The sequence below is a fragment of the Heteronotia binoei genome, chromosome 7 (genome assembly GCF_032191835.1).
Source record: "Heteronotia binoei isolate CCM8104 ecotype False Entrance Well chromosome 7, APGP_CSIRO_Hbin_v1, whole genome shotgun sequence".
Lineage (NCBI taxonomy): Eukaryota > Metazoa > Chordata > Lepidosauria > Squamata > Gekkonidae > Heteronotia > Heteronotia binoei.
The window spans coordinates 4,265,150-4,285,998 of record NC_083229.1 but is presented as its reverse complement, the minus strand read 5'-3'; the positions used below and the strand labels follow the sequence as shown (position 1 = coordinate 4,285,998).

Here is a 20,849-nt window from a genome sequence, read left to right as displayed (position 1 = left end):
CCCCCCTGGAATTCAACCCAAACAAATGGTGACCGTATAAACGAAGCTTGTTATTTCTGTTTGGCCTTTGAATCTGTTAAACATCTTTATTATGCCGTATGCTAAGTTACTGCTCACCCTCTACTTATATGTATGGACTAGTATTTTCCATTTTGTTGTATCTGAAGAAGTGTACCCGCTCAGAAAAGCTTGTGCCTTAAATAGAAAACTCTGTTGGTCTTAAGGGTGCCTGACTGGACTCTGAATTTGTTCTTCTGCTTCTGACCAACATGGTTGTCCACCTGGACCCAGGTGCGGATGGGTTAGAAGGAGCCAGTTGTCAGTAGCTGGAAGGAGGACGGGGAGGAGGATCAAGGAGTTGCATGCCACACTCAACTCTGGTAGCTCTGCCCCGTTCCCCTCTTGCTTTTCATGTTCCTTTGGCACCACCAAGACGTCCATTCCAGCCTGAGGTTAGAAAGCTGCTGCTGCGTTTTGAGTGAAAGGGACTGACCCCCGTGTGGAATTCTGTGCCGGACTGCACTTATTGAGAGCCACTTTGGTGTAGTGGTTAAGTGTGCCGGCTCTTATCTGGGAGAACCAGGTCTGATTCCCCACTCCTCCACTAGCAGCTGCTGGGATGGCCTTGGGCCAGCCTCAGCTCTCTTATCTGGGAGAACCGGGTTTGATTCCCCACTCCTCCACTTGCAGCTGCTGGGATGGCCTTGGGTCAGCCAGAGATCTCTTATCTGGGAGAACCGGGTTTGATTCCCCACTCCTCCACTTGCAGCTGCTGCGATGGCCTTGGGTCAGCCAGAGCTCTCTTATCTGAGAGAACCGGGTTTGATTCCCCACTCCTCCACTTGCAGCTGCTGGGATGGCCTTGGGCCAGCCTTAGCTCTCGCAGGGGTTGTCCTTGAAAGGGAAGCTGCTGTGAGAGCCCTCTCCGCCCCACCCACCTCACAGGGTGTCTGTTGTGTGTCGGGGGGGAGAAGACATAGGAGATTGTGAGCCGCTCTGAGTGTCTGATTCAGAAAAAAGGGCAGGGTATAAATCTGCAGTCTTCTTCTTCTGCTTTCTTTTCATGTTCCTTTGGCACTACCCAGATGTCCATTCCAGTCTTAGGTTAGAAAGGCGGCGCTGTGTTTTGAATTAAAGAGATTGGAACCCATGTGGAATTCTATGCCTGACTGCACTTATTGAGAGCCACTTTGGTGTTGTGGTTAAGTGTGAAAACTCTTATCTGGGAGAACCAGGTTTGATTCCCCACTCCTCCACTTGCACCTGCTGGAATGGCCTTGGGTCAGCCATAGCTCTCTTATATGGGAGAACCGGGTTGGATTCCCCACTCCTCCACTTGCAGCTGCTGAAATGGCCTTGGGTCAGCTATAGCTCTCTTATCTGGAGAGAGCCAGTTTGGAGAGCCAGTTTGGTGTTGTGGTTAAGTGTGCAGACTCTTATCTGGGAGAACCAGGTCTGATTTCCCGCTCCTACACTAGCAGCTGCTGGAATGGCTTTGGGCCAGCCTTAGCTCTCGCAGGAGTTGTCCTTGAAAGGGCAGCTGCTGTGAGAGCCCTGTCCGCCCCACCCACCTCACAGGGTGTCTGTTGTGGGGGGGGGGGAGAAGTCATAGGAGATGGTGAGCCGCTCTGAGTCTCTGATTCAGAGAGAAGGGCGGGGTATAAATCTGCAGTCTTCTTCTTCTGCTTGCTTTTCATGTTCCTTTGGCACCACCAAGATGTCCATTCCAGTCTGAGGTTAGAAAGGCGCCGCTGCGTTTTGAGTGAAAGAGATTGGAACCCATGTGGAATTCTGTGCCGGACTGAGCTTATTGCAGACCTCTGCAGTTCTGGGTCCGAGTCGTCAAAGGCACCCCCCTCTGGCCTCTTTGAATGGGCCCTCAGGTTTGGATGCCTCACCGGGGCCTCCAGTTGAGTGTGGTGTTCTGGCCCCGCTTCCTCTCCTGCGGGGATTCGTGCTGCCCCTTTCCGGCTGCCCCCAGCCCAGCCTCTTCACCCCGGCCTGACGCGGCCTCCTGGCTCGTCATATTTTCACGCCCTCCTTCCCCTTCCCCTGCATCGATACATATTAAAAAAAAAAGAGAGAGAGTCAATCCTTTCGGAGAGCGTGATGAAAACGGCCAGTTAACCGCCTGTGAGAAAGCGGAGCGTGCGGCAGCTGGGAGCAGCTTCTCCCTCGCCTCCGTCGTCGTCTCCCAGGGTAACTTCATCCCTCTCCAATTCGCCCCGCAAACTTTCCATTTTTGCTGTAAGGAGGCAAAAATGCAAGGCAGGTTCGGGGTGTGAGCGGGTCTCTCTCTCTCTCTCTGTGGGTCTTCGGAGGCCCGCAGGGAGGGCCGAGAAGGAAACTTTAGCCGCAAGTTTATTCTTGAGTTCAAGGGCTATCTTTGCCTCTCCCTTCAGCCGCTGAGAGTGCTGGCATCCTTGGCTTGCCAGCAGAAGCATCCGGCTTGGCATCCAAGGCCCGACAAGCATGTCTCCCTTTGCTCAGGGCAGCCTCTGGCAGGGGTGGGGGAGGGAAGGGGGGGGTTCTTTCTTGGTACACGGATGCCATTCCAATTTTAAGATTCGATGTGACCGATTGGAATTCACAAATTAGATCTCGGCAGCCACACGCAGGCACCATAAATCAGCGAGCCTCAACTCACGGCGCAGGGAAGGGGAGCAGTTTTGGGGCACTGGCGGGTTGGCTGTTTTGGGAATCGCTTGGTGAGCCCAGAGGGGAAGCGGCTCGGGTTGCCCAGCTCGATGGGCCCGGCTGCTCTGGCATTAGCGACGGGCTCGTGGCAAGGAAGACTAGAATGAAGTTTTTAAGGAGAGATGCCTGATTAATTAAGATCAGCGCGGCATAGTGCAGGGGTGGCCAACGGTAGCTCTCCAGATGTTTTTTTGCCTACAACTCCCATCAGCCCCAGCCATTGGCCATGCTGGCTGGGGCTGATGGGAGTTGTAGGCAAAAAACATCTGGAGAGCTACCGTTGGCTACCCCTGGTTTGAGCGGCAGACTGGGATCTGAGCAGGGTCCCCTCTAAGCTGCAGAGTCTTGTGAGCAAAAATTCTACTTTGCGAGCTGCTGGCGTTCAAGTGGGGAGCTGTTGCATCAATTATCGTGCTCTGGGGCCATCCTTCCTGAGTTAAGACAAAAAAAAATTTGCGAGCTGGAGGCTCAAAACCTGTGAGCTAGCTCACGCTAACTCAGCTTAGAGGGAACATTGGGATCGGGGAGCCCCAGATCCAAATCTCCGCTCTGCTATGGAAGTGATCTTCAGCCAGTCACACACTCTCAGCCTAACATATTAAGATTTCAAAAAGATGGTACAATAACATTAGAAAGTATGCATTCCGCAGCTTAAGTTCAGTAGAATATAGAATCCAGAGTGTCATGTAGATTGTAGCGTGCCGCGGTTAACTAAAAAATAAATATGAGTTTGAACCAGACATTTACCAAGAAGCTAACTTTTTTTTTTAATGGTCACAGCTGCATGCTGGGGTGTGTGTGTGTAAGTTTTGCTTAAGCGTCCTAATTGCACACTGGCTCCCAATTGCACATTTGCACACTGCAATTGCACAATTGCACGCTGGCTCCCAAGCCAGAGGGCCATGGCTCACGGGGTTCTTATCTGCAAAAGAGAAAAGAAAGCTGGCATTGATAACATGAGTTCAGTAGGTATCCTGAGCATAAGAACATAAGAGAAGCCATGCTGGATCAGGCCAGTGGCCCATCCAACATCATACAGTGGCCAAAAAACCCAAGTGCCATCAAGAGGTCCACCACTGGGGCTAGAAGCCCTTCCACTGTGCCCCCGCAAGCACAAGAATACAGAGCATCATTCCCCCGGACAGAGAGTTCCATCAGTATACTGTGGCTAATAAAGCAGGAGTCAAGTGGCACCTTTAAGACCAACCAATTTTTATTTAGAACGTAAGCTTTCGTGTGCTCTTAAGCCCGCTTCATCAGACGAAGTGCTTAAGAACACACGAAAGTTTACATTCTAAATAAAAATTGGTTGGTCTAAAAGGTGGGGCTTGACTCCTGCTTTGTTCAGCTGCTTCAGACCAACCCGGCTGCTCGCTTGGATCTATCTGTTGCTAATAGCCACTGATGGACCTCTGCTCCATATGTTGATCCAATCCTCTCTTGAAGTTGCCTAAGCTTGCAGCCGCCACCACCTCCTGTGGCAGTGAGTTCCACGTGTTAATCACCCTTTGGGTGAAGAAGGATTTCCTTTTATCCGTTCTAACCTGAATGCTCAGCAATTTCATTGAATGCCCACGAGTTCTCGTATTGTGAGAAAGGGAGAAAAGGACTTCTTTCTCTGCCTTCTCTGTCCCATGCAGAATCTTGTAAACCTCTATCATGTCACCCCGCAGTCGACGTTTCTCCAAGCTAAAGGGCTCCAAGCGTTTTAACCTTTCTTCACAGGGAAAGTGTTCCAACCCTTTAATCATTCTAGTTGCCCTTTTTCTGCACTTTTTCCAACGCTATGATATCTTTTTTGAGGTACGGTGACCAGAATTGTACACAGTATTCCAAATGAGACCGCACCATCGATTTACACTGGGGCATTATGATACTGGCTGATTTGTTTTCAATTCCCTTCCGAATAATTCCCAGCATGGCGTTGGCCTTTTTTTTTACTGCAATCGCACACTGTCTTGGCTCCCAAACCAGAGGCTATGGCTCACAGGCGTTCTTATCGGAAAAGGGAAAAAGAAACCCGGCGTTGATGCCATCAGAGCAGTAGGTATCCTGAGCTTCTTGGCCTGGTCAGTAGCAGAGGCTCTTTGCGACGCCGTGAGAGACAGGTGCAGGTCCCAAACCTCACCAAATACCAAGTCGCTTGCACGGCTTGCCCAGCTGGACTGGCTCTCGTGGCTGAGCGGGGCGGACTGTAACCGGCAATAGCTTGTGTTAGCAATGATTTTCTTCCTATCCTGGGGGAATACAGCGGACGAGGGGAGGGGGGGGGGCTGTGGAAACACAGGCATCCGATTAGCTACAGTTGGTTAGGAAGCAAATATTTCCGTCTGCTTCTGATTAACCGTGGCACAGCTTTTCCTTGCTCCCCCCCCTCCCCCTTTCCAATACCCAGGCATGTGCTCTCAGCAGTTGGAAGAGCAGTTGAAGAGCCCTTGCGTCTCTCTGGGAACGACGGCGCAGCTCGTCTTAACTGTAAATGCCGTACTGCGAGGGGCTGCTGGTCCCATTCAGAATTTGCATTGTGATTTTTAATAATCCCATTCTCTTCTCCCACCCTGTGTCCATTTGGGTCTGTGGAGTTTCTTTTGCTGTCGCAAACGAGCATGGGTACCCAGTCCTTTTTTTTTTTGTAGCTGGAAACCCCCTTTGCATATCAGGCCACACACCCCTGGTGTAGCCAATCCTCCAAGAGTTTACAGGGCTTTTCTTACAGGGCCTCCAGGAGGATTGGCTACACCAGGGGTGTGTGTGGCCTAATATGCAAAGGAGTTCCTGCTAGAATTCCACCCCTGATTAGGCCACACCCCCTGATGTAGCCAATCCTCCAAGAGCTTACAGAGCTTTTCGTACAGGGCCTACTGGAAGCTCCAGGAGGATTGGCTACATCGGGGTGTGTAGCCTAATATGCAAAGAAGTTCCTGCTAGAATTCCACCCCTGGTTAGGCCACACCCCCCGATGTAGCCAATCCTCCAAGAGCTTACAGGGCTTTTCGTACGGGGCCTACTGGAAGCTCCAGGAGGATTGGCTACACCAGGGGGTGTGTGGCCTAATATGCAAAGGCGTTCCTGCTAGAATTCCACCCCTGGTTAGGCCACACCCCCTGATGTAGCCAATCTTCCAAGAGCTTACAGGGCTTTTCGTACGAGGCCTACTGGAAGCTCCAGGAGGATTGGCTACACCAGGGGGTGTGTGGCCTAATATGCAAAGGAGTTCCTGCTAGAATTCCACCCCTGGTTAGGCCACACCCCCTGATGTAGCCAATCCTCCAAGAGCTTACAGGGCTTTTCATACAGGGCATACTGGAAGCTCCAGGAGGATTGGCTACACCAGGGGGTGTGTGGCCTAATATGCAAAGGAGTTCCTGCTAGAATTCCACCCCTGGTTAGGCCACACCCCCTGATGTAGCCAATCCTCCAAGAGCTTACAGGGCTTTTCGTACGGGGCCTACTGGAAGCTCCAGGAGGATTGGCTACACCAGGGGGTGTGTGGCCTAATATGCAGAGGAGTTCCTGCTACAAAAAAAGCCCTGTGGGTACCCATGTGGAATGATTATAGTCGGGTTGAGCAAGGGCTGAAAGGGAGGTCTGGTTGCCAACTCCATCCTGGGAAATTCTTGGCGTTCGGGAAACTCTTGTGGTTTTTTATTGTGGCCTTTCCTAAACCTGGTTTGGAACGATGGTTTTGGGAAGTCTCACTCAAATCGCCCTCGTATGCCTTGTGGATGTAAAAATGGGCATTTTTAAAATGCGGACCATTTTCCTTACTTCTGTTCTTGAATCCAGCATATGAACATATGAAGCTTTCTTATACTGAATCAGATCCTGAGTCCATCAAAGTCACTCTTGTCTACTCAGACTGGCAGCAGCTCTCCAGGGTCTCAAGCTGAGGTTTTTCACGCCTACTTGCCTGGACCCTTTTTAGTTGGAGATGCCGGAGATTGAACTTGGGACCTTCAAGCAGATGCTCTACCACTGAGCCACCATCCCTCCCCATGAACCTATGAAGCTGCCTTATGCTGAATCAGACCCCCCTCGGTCCATCAAAGTCAGTATATTCTACTCAGACTGGCAGTGGCTCTCCAGGGTCTCCAGCTGAGGTTTTTCACGCCTACTTGCCTGGACCCTTTTTAGTTGGAGATGCCGGGGATTGAACCTGGGACCTCCTGCTTACCAAGCAGATGCTCTACCACTGAGCCACCGCCCCTCCCCCTTTCAGCGGCTGTCCTCCCCCAGCGCACCAAAAGGCTCGTAATAGCTAGATCGCTACAGCAGTGATCCTCAGTGACGCAAGAGCCGTGTCTTAATTTTCGATGTGCCATCTGTGACTTTTTGGAGCACTGCTTCCCATAGCGCCTGCTCTGTGTTCCAGGAAAGCATGCAGTTTCTTTAGAACAGGGGTGTCAAACTCATTTGTTATGCCGGCCAGATCTGACATAAATGAGACCTTGTCGGGCTGGGCCTTGTGTGTCATAAAATGTAAGGCCAGGTAGCAGAGATATAAACTTTATAAAGGACACAAAGACAAACACAATTAGATTAAAAAAAAAAATCTTAAAAACATGCTCAAAAGATTAGCACTCTTGCAACATTTTGTTTGTCTCTGATAACGGATGCCTCTCGCTCTGAATTATCGCATCAAAACCTGGAGACTTTGCCTGTGCTGTAGCAATCTTGAGTATGCTGTTCAGGTGTTGTTCAGGTGTGTGTCTGTAAGTTGCAAACCTACTCTTGATTCACTGGAATTCATTGCAGAAATCTCATGGCCAATGCTTTGAGCCTAAGACCCAGAGGAAAATATGAAGCGGCCCTTTTCCTTGTTGAGTTGTAAATGGGAAGGTATAGGCTGCATGTTTGTCTTTGTAAGTCTTGCGAGTAAAAGAGCAAGAGACCTTTTTAAAAAAATGAAAGCTGGGAATTAATATACTTTTGCAACAGATGGTTATAACATTTCAGTGGTAATAGCCATCTAGCAAATAATGTTTAAAAATTCATAACCTTGTGGTGGGGGGGAGGGGAGGAATGAAAGCTAGTGAATGCCTTTGCACTCGCAGCTGTGGCATGGGCTACGCAAAGAATTATCTACATCTGGACCCAGACGTGAGGTCTGTAGTGGACTTTGGCTTATGTATCCTCTGTCCAAAGCAAAGCATGCAGGCAATGTTATGAAAGGGTGCATTCAACCTACACATTTTACTGTGACCAAATTGCCTTTGATTTCCACCACCCCCCCCCCCGCCGTGCCCCATCCCTCTCGGGCTGGTTTAAAGCAGCAGCTACGGGGGAGGCCTGTAGGGGGCAGAGTGTGTCCGTTTTTCTGTCGGAACGTTTTTCTACCGAGACTCGAGTCTTTGCAGTGAAGGGGAGGGGGTGAAGGTGCTTGGAACTGACTTTGAAGAAGACTAAGCCACAATAGTCAAACGCAGCACAGCTGGCCGAGAACGTTGGCTTCCCAGAGCATCTCGCCTCCTGCCTCTGTCTGCCTATGCAGGCGTCCAAGTTCGGGTCCAGTGACACCTTTAAGACCAACAGAGTTTAATTCTGGGCATAAGCTTTTGCGTGCGTGCACACTTTCGAAATGAGTCCAGTGGCAACTTTTAAAGACCAACACAGATTAGTTTTGGGCATACCCAGAATCAATACCTAGAATTAAGATTAATACCCAGAATTAAATTTTGTTGGTCTTTAACAGGGGTGGCCAAACTGTGGCTCAGGAGCCACGTGTGGCTCTTTCATGCATATTGTGTGGCTCTTGAAGCCCACACTGCCATAAGAACATAAGAACATAAGAGAAGCCATGTTAGATCAGGCCAATGGCCCATCCAGTCCAACATTCTGTGTCACACAGCGGCCAAATACACACACACACACACACACACACACTGTGGCTAATAGCCACTGATGGACCTCTGCTCCATATTTTTATCTAACCTCCTCCTGAAGGTGGCTATGCTTGTGGCCGCCACCACCTCCTGTGGCAGTGAATTCCACATGTTAATCACCCTTTGGGTGAAGAAGTACCTCCTTTTATCCGTTTTAACCTTTCTGCTCAGCAATTTCATGGAATGCCCACGAGTTCTTGTATTGTGAGAAAGGGAGAAAAGTATTTCTTTCTCTTCTTTCTCCATCCCATGCATTATCTTGTAAACCTCTATCATGTCATCCCGCAGTCGACGTTTCTCCAAGCTAAAGAGCCCTAAGCGTTTCAACCTTTCTTCATAGGGAAAGTGTTCCAGCCCTTTAATCATTCTAGTTGCCCTTTTCTGGACTTTTTCCAATGCTATAATATCCTTTTTGAGGTGCGGCGACCAGAACTGCACACAGTACTCCAAATGAGAGCGCACCATCGATTTATACAGGGGCATTATGATACTGGCTGATTTGTTTTCAATTCCCTTCCTAATAATTCCCAGCATGGCGTTGGCCTTTTTTATTGCAAACGCACACTGTCTTGACATTTTCAGTGAATTATCTACCACGACCCCAAGATCTTTCTCATGGTCAGTCTCTGCCAGTTCACACCCCATCAACTTGTATTTGTAGCTGGGATTCTTGGCCCCAATGTGCATTACTTTGCACTTGCCCCCATTGGTTGGCTGAGAGAAGGCATTTCTCTCTTTAAATCGCTTCGCCAAGCCAGCTGGCAGCTTGGAGAATGCATTTAAAGTTGCTTTTTTCCCACCTCCCCTCTCCCATTTCCTTCCTTCCTTCCTTCCTTCTTTCTTTCTTTCTTTCTTTCTTTCTTTCTTTCTTTCTTTCTTTCTTTCTTTCTTTCTTTCTTTCTTTCTTTCTTTCTTTCTTTCTTTCTTTCTTTCTTTCTTTCTTTCTTTCTTTCTTTCTTTCTTTCTTTCTTTCTTTCTTTCTTTCTTCCCTCCCTCCCTCCCTCCCTCCCTTCCTCCCTCCCTCCCTGCCCCCCCTCCCTCCCTCCCTCCCTTGCAGCTCCCAAACATCTGACATTTATTCTACGTGGCTCTTACGTTAAGCAAGTTTGGCCACCCCTGTTCTTAAACATGTCACTGGACTCGATTCTGTTGCTTCAGACGTACATGGCCGCGCACCTGAATCTATCTTTTGCAAGTCTTATTTTATGTTTCTGCTCTGCATGTGTGCCTGCTGGCCCCCAAACGGCATCCCCGCGAATGTCAGGTGTGTGCGCTGAGGACGGCAAGGGGCGTGTAGTCTGCACGTGCTCAGAAGCCTCCGCACCGCACGTCCTCAGGCCTAAATTGGGCTCACAGCACATGACTTTCCGGACCCTGACTCCCCACCTCGTGCTTCCCTGATTGAACTTTCAGCGAACACTTACATTTGCTTTCGGGACACTTTGGGGCTGCTGGAAGGATTCCCGTAGGATCCCAACCTCCAGGTAGCGGCTGGAGATCTGCTATCATTATTCATCTTCGGGCCCATAGCCAGAAAATTTTAGGTGGGGGGGGGCAATGGAATAAAATTTCCCCCACTCTGGCAGCCCCGCCCCCTCCATGGTGCCTCTCCCTCCCTTCTTCCCTCCCACCGGTGAAGCGCCGGTTCCTAGGGCTCTTTCAGTGAGGGAAGTGGGGAGGAAGCAGCGGAGACGGCGAGCGCCTTTCCAGGGCTTGCTGGTCCTTTCTTTCACCACCGCCCAGTGCTAAAGGTCCCGGAGAGCGCTGGGAGGCTGGCAGAGGAGAGCGGGCCTCTCTGTGGCTTTTCCCGCCCATCAGCTGGTCGGCGGGCGAGGGCCTTGAACGAGCCCCAGAGCGGCAGGGAGATCGGATAAGTGGCGGCGGAGAGAGCGGGGGGCACGAGAGATGCGGTGAGCGGGGTTGCCAGAAGGAGCCATACAGGTCAGAGGGGGAGGGTTCAATGGGGAGGCCCTTTCCCCCCCTCCCATTGCTACAGGCCTGCTCATCTTCAAGCGACAGAGATAGTTCCCCTGGAGGAAATGGCGGCTTTGGGAGGTGGACTCTGTGGAATTCTAGTGCACCAAAAATCCCTCCCTTCTGCAAACCCTGCACACCTCAGCTCCGCCCCCCAAATCTCAGAGGAGAGCCAGTTTGGTGTAGGAGAGCAGTTTGGTGTAGTGGTTAAGTGTGCGGACTCTTATCCGGGAGAACCGGGTTCGATTCCCCACTCCTCCACTTGCAGCTGCTGGAATGGCCTTAGGTCAGCCATAGCTCTGGCAGAGGTTGTCCTTGAAAGGGCAGCTGCTGGGAGAGTCCTCTAAGCCCAACCAACTCACAGGGTGTCTGTTGTGGGGGGAGGAATGTAAAGGAGATTGTGAGCCACTCTGAGACTCTTCAGAGTGGAGGGTGGGATATAAATCCAATATCTTCATCTACCTCACAGGGTGTCTGTTGTGGGGGAGGAAGGGAAAGGAGATTGTGAGCCACTCTGAGACTTCAGAGTGGAGGGCGGGATATAAATCCAATATCTTCATCTACCTCACAGGGTGTCTGTTGTGGGGGAGGAAGGTAAAGGAGACTGTGAGCCGCTCTGAGACTCTTCAGAGTGGAGGGCGGGATATAAATCCAATATCTTCATCTACCTCACAGGGTGTCTGTTGTGGGGGAGGAAGGGAAAGGAGATTGTGAGCCGCTCTGAGACTCTTCGGAGTTGAGGGCGGGATATAAATCCAATATCTTCATCTACCTCACAGGGTGTCTGTTGTGGGGGAGGAAGGGAAGGGAGATTGTGAGCCGCTCTGAAACTCTTCGAGTGGAGGGCTGGATATAAATCCAGTATCTTCTTCATCTTCATCTTCTTCAGGTATTCCCAAACATGCCATTTGATTTATTTGAAACAGTTTTCGCCGCCTTTCTGCCTTGCAGAACTCGAGGCGACTACAATGTCAATCAAACTGCATCTATTAAAAAAAACACACGCACATAAAGGGCCACAATTTAAAACAGGGGTGTCGAACTCTTTTTTTATGAGGGCTGGATCTGATGTAAATGAGACCCTCTTGAGAGTCCCCTTGGACTGCAAGAAGATCAGTCAGTCAGTCCTAAGGGAAATCACCCAGACTGTTCCCTGGAAGGTCAGATGCTGAAGCTGAAGCTCAAATACTTTGCCACCAAATGAGAAGGCAGCACTCCCTGGAGAAGACCCTGATGCTGGGAAAGACAGAAGGCAAAAGAAGAAGGGGACGGCAAAAGAGGAGATGGCTGGACAGCTTTACTGATGTAACAAACACGAATTTGAGCAGACTTTGGAGGATGGTGGAAGACAGGAGGGCCTGGCGTGACTTTGTCCAGGGGGTCGCAAAGAGTCGGACTCGACTGTGCGACTGAACAACAACAGCAGAGATATAAACTTTATAAAGGACACAGACAAAGACAAATCTGTTTTTTTTTTTTAAACAGCACCTTAAAATAAAACATGCCTAAAACATTAGCACTTGTTGGGCTTAAAGGCACTTTCTTTGTATTTTTCCCATGGGATCCAGGGAACTGGGCCAAGGAAGGTCTGGCTCTTTCCTTCCTTTTTCAGGGGGCCAAGAGGGGGAGGAACCTCAGCAAACAGAAGGAAGAGAGACTTGGCTCAGTAGCTCTTCTGTGCGATTGAGAGAGCCTGGCAAAGCAAGTTTTCCCTACCCCTCCTTCCTCCCCAAAGGAGGCGCCTCAGCCAATGGAGAAAATAGAGGTTTTATTCTGTAGCTCCATTGCGATTGGTTAAGCCTTGTAAAGCAAGCTGTGATGCAGAAGGAAGCGAGAGCGAGGGAAAAGGAAGACGAAGGAATGTGATGCAGAAGAAAGCGAGAGAGAGGGAAAAGGAAGCAGACGACAGCCAGTTGCTCGGGGGCCTGATAGGAGCCCTCTGGGGGGCTGATTTAGCCCTCGGGCCGTATGCTTGACGCCTCTGATTTAAAATCTCAGTGAGGACTGCCCATGAGTTAAGGCTAAATCTGTCAAATGCAGTCTTAAATAAAAGGGTCTTCAACCCTGCCTCTTGGAGACGGAAAGCGTGGGGGCCAGGCACACCTTCTGGGGAGGTTGTGAACTCATCACAGGCGTAAAATCCTCTTGTTTCCACCTTCTACCACATCGTTCGTTCCTGGATTCACAGGATAGTTTTTCTTCCTCTGGGTACTGCTGCTGCTTGCTCATCTCCCCCCCCCCCCCCTCGCCTTTTCAGTAACTATTCTATTTCTTCCTCCCCCAACTCCCCTTTCCAGTGGTGTGAATACATCAAAAACAAATGTCACAAATGTTTATTAATAATAATTAAAACCAGCGTGAAATCTTTATAGGTAGCTCTCCAGTTGATTAAATATATTAAAGATGCAGTTTGCAGAAGTCCAGCATTTTATTTGTTTTCTGAATGCCGGGGTGCCATCCGTCTGAATGTTAAACACAGAAGGGGGGAGAACGGATCGTTTCAGATTTATAGCTTCCCTTCCCTCAGAATTCAGAGCGTGCAACGCTTTTCGCCGAATGCTCTCAGAAACCACTCACTTCCCTCAAGGGTTCCTGCTTTTCTCCCCCCCCCCCCCGCCCCGCACAGTCTTCCAATCTGAGGTGCCCAAGGTCCTGAAGTAGTAGAAGACGAAGATATTGGATTTATACCGCACCCTCCACTCTGAATCTCAGAGCGGTTTACAGTCTCCTTTTCCTTCCTCCCCCACAACAAATACCCTGTGGGGTAAGTGGAGCTGAGAGAGCTCTCCCAGAAGCTGCCCTTTCAAGGACAACCTCTGCCAGAGTTCTGGCTGACCCAAGGCCATCCCAGCAGCTGCAAGTGGAGGAGGGAGGAATCAAACCCGGTTCTCCCAGATAAGAGAGCTACAGCCGACCCAAGGCCATTCCAGAAGCTGCAAGTGGAGGAGTGGGGAATCAAACCCGGTTCTCCCAGATAAAAGAGCTCTGGATGACCCAAGGCCATTCCAGCAGCTGCAAGTAGAGGAGTGGGGAATCAAACCCGGTTCTCCCAGATAAGAGATGGCTGACCCAAGGCCATTCCAGCAGGTGCAAGTGGAGGAGTGGGGAATCAAACCCGGTTTTCCCAGAGAAGAGCTACGGCTGACCCAAGGCCATTCCAGAAGCTGCAAGTGGAGGAGTGGGGAATCAAACCCGGTTCTCCCAGAGAAGAGCTACGGCTGACCCAAGGCCATTCCAGAAGGTGCAAGTGGAGGAGTGGGGAATCCAACCCGGTTCTCCCAGATAAGAGAGCTCTGGCCGACCCAAGGCCATTCCAGCAGGTGCAAGTGGAGGAGTGGGGAATCAAACCTGGTTCTCCCAGATAAGAGAGCTCTGGCTGACCCAAATGCAGTCTTAAATAAAAGGGTCTTCAACCTGCCATTCCGGCAGGTACAAGTGGAGGAGTGGGGAATCAAACCCGGTTCTCCCAGATAAGAGAGTTCTGGCTGACCCAAGGCCATTCCAGCAGGTGCAAGTGGAGGAGTGGGGAAATCAAACCCGGTTCTTCCAGATAAGAGAGCTCTGGCCGACCCAAGGCCATTCCAGCAGGTGCAAGTGGAGGAGTGGGGAATCAAACGTGGTTCTCCCGCGCACTTAACCGCTACACCAAACTGGCTCTCTCAGCTGTGCATAGCAATCCAGGACTTCCTTGCTGGTCTCTCGTCCAAGTATTAATCAGGGCCAATCCTGGTTAGCTTCCAAGATCTGACGAAATCAGAGGGGAAGACATAACAGAAGTGGTTTGCCATTGCCTGCCTCTGCGTAGCGACTCTTCAGCTTCTCGTTGTAGCACCAGCCGGGCCCTTCCCTGTTTGGTGTAGTGGTTAAGAGCGCGGCCTCTAATCTGGAAAACCGGGTTGATTCCCCACTCCTCCCCGTGCAGCTGCTGGTGTGACTTGGAGTCAGTCACAAGTTCTCTCACGGCTGTTCTCTTAAGAGCAGTTCTGGAAAGAACTCTTTTCATCCCACCTACCTCACAGGGTGTTTGTTGCGGGGAGAGGAAGGGAAAGGAGATCGTAAGCTGCTCTTAGACTCTGAGTGAAGGAAGGTGTATAAACAGAGAGCCAGTTTGGTGTAGTGGTGAAGTGTGCGGACTCTTATCTGGGAGAACCGGGTTTGATTCCCCACTTCTCTACTTGCAGCTGCTGGAATGGCCTTGGGTCAGCCAGAGCTCTCTTATCTGGGAGAACCGGGTTTGCTTCCCCACTCCTCCTCTTGCAGCTGCTGGAATGGCCTTGGGTCAGCCAGAGCTCTCTTATCTGGGAGAACCGGGTTCGATTCCCCACTCCTCCACTTCCAGCTGCTGGAATGGCCTTGGGTCAGCCATAGCTCTCTTATCTGGGAGAACCGGGTTTGATTCCCCACTCCTCCTCTTGCAGCTGCTGGAATGGCCTTGGGTCAGCCAGAGCTCTCTTATCTGGGAGAACCGGGTTTGCTTCCCCACTCCTCCACTTGCAGCTGCTGGAATGGCCTTGGGTCAGCCAGAGCTCTCTTATCTGGGAGAACCGGGTTTGCTTCCCCACTCCTCCACTTGCAGCTGCTGGAATGGCCTTGGGTCAGCCAGAGCTCTCTTATCTGGGAGAACCGGGTTTGAGTCCCCACTCCTCCACTTGCACCTGCTGGAATGGCCTTGGGTCAGGCAGAGCTCTCTTATCTGGGAGAACCGGGTTTGATTCCCCACTCCTCCACTTGCAGCTGCTGGAATGGCCTTGGGTCAGGCAGAGCTCTCTTATCTGGGAGAACCGGGTTTGCTTCCCCACTCCTCCACTTGCAGCTGCTGGAATGGCCTTGGGTCAGGCAGAGCTCTCTTATCTGGGAGAACCGGGTTTGAGTCCCCACTCCTCCACTTGCACCTGCTGGAATGGCCTTGGGTCAGGCAGAGCTCTCTTATCTGGGAGAACCGGGTTTGATTCCCCACTCCTCCACTTGCACCTGCTGGAATGGCCTTGGGTCAGGCAGAGCTCTCTTATCTGGGAGAACCGGGTTTGCTTCCCCACTCCTCCACTTGCAGCTGCTGGAATGGCCTTGGGTCAGGCAGAGCTCTCTTATCTGGGAGAACCGGGTTTGAGTCCCCACTCCTCCACTTGCAGCTGCTGGAATGGCCTTGGGTCAGACAGAGCTCTCTTATCTGGGAGAACCGGGTTTGAGTCCCCACTCCTCCACTTGCAGCTGCTGGAATGGCCTTGGGTCAGACAGAGCTCTCTTATCTGGGAGAACCGGGTTTGATTCCCCACTCCTCCACTTGCAGCTGCTGGAATGGCCTTGGGTCAGACAGAGCTCTCTTATCTGGGAGAACCGGGTTTGATTCCCCACTCCTCCACTTGCAGCTGCTGGAATGGCCTTGGGTCAGCCAGAGCTCTGGCAGAGGTTGTCCTTGAAAGGGCAGCTGTTATGAGAGCCCTCTCCAGCCCCACCCACCGCACAGGGTGTCTGTTGTGGGGGAGGAAGGTAAAGGAGATTGTGAGCCTCTCTGAGACTCTTCGAAGTGGAGGGTGGGATATAAATCCAATATCATCTTCTTCTTCTTCTTCTTCTTCTTCTTCTTCTTCTTCTTCTTCTTCTTCTTCTTCTTCTTCTTCTTCTTCTTCTTCTTCTTCTTCTTCTTCTTCTTCTTCTTCTTCTTCATCGAAACTCCTCCTTCTCTGAAAATATGAACATAGGAAGCTGCCTTCTACTGAATCAGACCCTCCTCAGTCCATCAAAGGCAGTCTTGTCTACTCAGACTGCCAGCGGCTCTCCAGGGTCACCAGTTGAGGTTTTTTATACCTACTTGCCTGGGCCCTTTTTAGTTGGAGATGCCGGGGATTGAACCTGGGACCTTCTGCTTACCAAGCAGGTGCTCTACCACTGAGCCACCGTCCCTCCCCCAAAGGTTTTGGGAGATCCACTGTTCATATGAACCTATGAAGCTGCCTTATACTGAGTCAGACCCTGGGTCCATCAAAGTCAGTCTTGTCTACTCAGACTCGCAGCGGCTCTCCAGGGTCTCCAGCTGAAGTTTTTCACGCCTACTTGCCTGGACCCTTTTTAGTTGGAGATGCCGGGGATTGATCCTGGGACCTTCTGCTTACCAAGCAGGTGCTCTACCACTGAGGCACCATCCCTCCCTAAAGTCAGTAGTGTCTACTCAGACTGGCAGCGGCTCTCCAGGGTCTCAAGCTGAGGTTTTTCATGCCTACTTGCCTGGACCCTTTTTATTCGGAGATGCCAGGGATTGAACCTGGGACCTTCTGCTTCCCAACCAGATGCTCTACCACTGAGCCACCGTCCCTCCCCATGGTAGCCTAGGTCATTAGATTAAGGCAAGAGAGACCTTCAGAGGTGGTTTTGCCATTGCCCACCTTTGCATAGGAGCTCTGAACCTTTGGCGTTTGGTAGCGCTGGAGACATTTTGGGCCAGGGCAGAGCAAAGCCTTTTGCTCCCCTGCCAGCCCTTCACTAGAAGGTCATTGCTGACACTCTGTAAGCTTCAGGTGAGACTCTCCGCGTGTCTGGCGTTCGTCTCCTTCCCGGGCACATCCTGGGCAAAGAAAAGCCGCAGCAGGCAAGTGGTGAACAATGGTTACTTGCGCACATTTTTTTTGTGCATCCAGCATCCCCCTGTCAGGTCTTAACACATTTCTTTTGGGTATTTTCGTATTGTGTGTGTGTCGGCACCTGGAAGACATGGCGACCTCTGGTGACTGACCCCGAATGGGGGCCTGGGGGATCCCCCCCCCCATTTTTATTTAATTCAACTCTAACAAATTATTCCAAAGAGTTTCTCAGAAAATGTCCTTTTTTGTTAATGCACTATACTAAAAAATTGTCCAGACTTCCGTACGGGGTATGCAGCTGTGCAGCAGAAGGCAACAAAACATCAGTATGAATCACCAGCAGCAACAAATAAAACTTGGTTGAGAAACAAAAGTTTCAATCCAAAATGTTCCACCTTCAGGTATGTTTGCATTCTGGTGTAGTGGTTAAGTGTGCGGACTCTTATCTGGGAGAACCGGGTTTGAAGAAGAAGATTTATACCCCTCTCTTCTCTCAGAATCAGAGACTCACAGCAGCTTACAATCTCCTATATCTCCCCCCCCCCACGCAACAGATACCCTCTGAGGTGGGTGGGGCTGAGAGAGATCTCACAGCAGCTGCCCTTTCAAGGACAGAGACTCAGCGGCCTACAATCTCCTATATCTTCTCCCTCCGCAACAAGACACCCTGTGAGGTGGGTGAGGCTGAGAGGGCTCTCCCAGCAGCTGCCCTTTCAAGGACAACTCCTGCGATAGCTATGGCTGACCCAAGGCCATTCCAGGAGCTGCAGGTGGAGGAGGGGGGAATCAAACCCGGTTCTTCCGGATAAGAGTCTGCGCACTTAACCACTACACCAAACTGGCTCTCTCTGATCCCCCCCTCCTCCACTTGCAGCAGCTGGAATGGCCTTGGGTCAGCAATAGCTTTCATAGGAGTTGTCCTTGAAAGGGCAGCTGCTGTAAAAAGCTCTCTCAGCCCCACCTACATCACAGGGTGTCTGTTGTGTGTGTGTGTGTGTGTGTGTGTGTGTGTGAGAAGTTAAAGGAGATTGTGACCACTCTGAGATTCAGAGTATAGGGCGGGATATAAATCCAATTCCTTCTCCTCCTCTGTGTACTTATAGACAAAACATTCTTTCCTCTGATAAATGTATCTCCAAATTTATTCTTCAGTTGCCTATTTACGTATTCTTCTGTTTGGTGTAGTGGTTAAGTGTGCGGACTTTTATTTGGGAGAACCGGGTTTGATTCCCCACTCCTCCACTTGCACCTGCTAGCATGGCCTTGGGTCAGCCATAGCTCTGGCAGAGGTTGTCCTTGAAAGGGCAGCTGCTGTGAGAGCCCTCTCCAGCCCCACCCACCTCACAGGGTGTCTGTTGTGGGGGAGGAAGATAAAGGAGATTGTGAGCCGCTCTGAGACTCTTTGGAGTGGAGGGTGGGATATAAATCCAATATCTTCATCTACCTCACAGGGTGTCTGCTGTGGGGGAGGAAGGGAAAGGAGATTGTGAGCCACTCTGAGACTCTTTGGAGTGGAAGGCGGGATATAAATCCAATATCTTCATCTACCTCACAGGGTGTCTGTTGTGGAGGAGGAAGGGAAAGGAGATTGTGAGCCGCTCTGAGACTCTTTGGAGTGGAAGGCGGGATATAAATCCAATATCTTCATCTACCTCACAGGGTGTCTGTTGTGGGGGCGGGAAGGTAAAGGAGATTGTGAGCCGCTCTGAGACTCTTCGGAGTGGAGGGCGGGATATAAATCCAATATCTTTTTCTATCTTCTACGTTCATGTACCCATCCAGGTGAGCCCAGAACACCTCTACGATCCGCTCCAGAATTTATCTTCATAGCAACTGGTCTTCCTGTTATTTGTTTCAAAAACAATAGGGCTTGTTTCCGTAGACTCATTTTGACAGAATGAGAAGCTTCGCACCGTTGCCTCACGTTCGCTCGAGGCCCGGAGGGTATTCAGGGAGGTGGCTGAATAAAGTCTGCCCCTGTTAAGACTGCATCTGACAGATTTAGCTTTTACTCATGGGCAGTCCTCACTTGAGATTTTAAATCAGAGGCGTCAAACATATGGCCTGAGGGCTGAATCGGGCCCCCAGAGGGCTCCGATCAGGCCCCCAGGCAACTGGCTGTCCTCTGCTTCCTTTTCCCCCTCTCTCGCTTCTTTCTGCATCACAGCTTGCTTTACAAGGCTTAACCAATCGCACTGGAGCTACAGAACAAAACCTCTATTTTCTCCATTGGCTGAGACACTTCCTTTGGGGAGGAAGGAGGGGTAGGGAAAGCTTGCTTTGCCAGGCTCTCTCAATCGCACAGAAGAGCTACTGAGCTGAGCCTCTCTTCCTTCTATTTGCTGAGGTTCCTCCCCCTCTTGGTCCCCTGAAAAAAGGAAGAAAAGAGCCAGAGCTTCCTTGGCCCAGTTCCCTGGATCCCATGGGAAAAATACAAAGAAAGCACCTTTAAGACCAACAAGTGCTAATGAGAAGCTTCACACTGTTGCCTCACATTCGCTCGAGGCCTGGAGGATATTCAGGGAGGTGGCTGAATAAAGACTGCCCCTGTTAAGACTGCATCTGACAGATTTAGCTTTTACTCATGGGCAGTCCTCACTTGAGATTTTAAATCAGAGGCGTCAAACATACGGCCCGAGGGCTGAATCGGGCTCCTATCAGGCCCCCAAGCAACTGGCTGTCGTTTTCAAAGATTTCAGGTTTTCACGGCTGGTAACAACATTAGGGTTTGTAGAATCTTTCGGGATCAAGTGCCGTGTTCTACTGGAGAAAGTTATCCTTCCAGACGTTTCGTTCTCAGCTGCGGAGAACATCTCAGTGGCGTTGCAGCCGGAGCAGGCGCTCAGACCTTCTTGGCTGCTGTGCATTGGCTGTCGTTTGTTTCCTTTTCCCTCTCTCTTGCTTCCTTCTGCATCACAGTTTGCTTTACAAGGCTTAACCAATTGCACAGGAGCTACAGAACAAAACCTCTATTTTCTCCATTGGCCGAGGCACCTCCTTTGGGGAGGAAGGGGCGGGGTAGGGAAAGCTTGCTTTGCCAGGCTCTCTCAATCGCACAGAAGAGCTACTGAGCTACTCTCTCAATCGCACAGAAGAGCTACTCTCTTCCTTCTATTCGCTGAGGTTCGTTCCCCTCTTGGTCCCCTGAAAAAAGGAAGAAAAGAGCCAGAGCTTCCTTTGCCCAGTTCCCTGGATCCCATGGGAAAAATACAAAGAAAGCGCCTTTAAGACCAATGAGTGCTAATGAGAAGCTTCTCACCGTTGCCTCACATTCATTCGAGGGCGACGCCTGGAGGATATTCATGGAGGTGGCTGAATAAAGCCTGCCCCTGTCTCCTGACGACTGGTATTCTTTGGAGGTCTCCCCATCCATGCATTCGCCAGAGTCGACCCTTCTGCGATCTGACACGATCGGGCTGGGCTATCCAGGGCTAAGACTTGACTCGTTTCAAGTCGTGTGGAATTTTTTTGTAAAAGGACTGGCTGGGAATAGTAGAGGGCAGTGTGAGCGAGAGGGCAGATATGGGGGGGAGATGAAGGATGACACCGGGGCGGGGGGCAAAGGATAGGAATCTGCACAAGCAGCGAGGCGTCCCGCTGCTGTAGCGGTGGAAAGTGCCGTCGAGTTGCAGCCGACTTACGATGTCCCCTCCCTCGTGGAGCTTTCGAGGCCGGAGAGGTTCACTGCCTGTCTCTGCGTAGCAACCCTGGTCTTCCTTGG

At 50.9% G+C, this 20,849-nt stretch overlaps 1 pseudogene; it reads right to left on the bottom strand.

The window, feature by feature from the left end:
* Positions 1–2,123: 2,123 nt before the first annotated feature.
* LOC132574821 (U6 snRNA-associated Sm-like protein LSm6) lies at positions 2,124–19,016 on the bottom strand (annotated as a pseudogene).
* Positions 19,017–20,849: the final 1,833 nt, after the last annotated feature.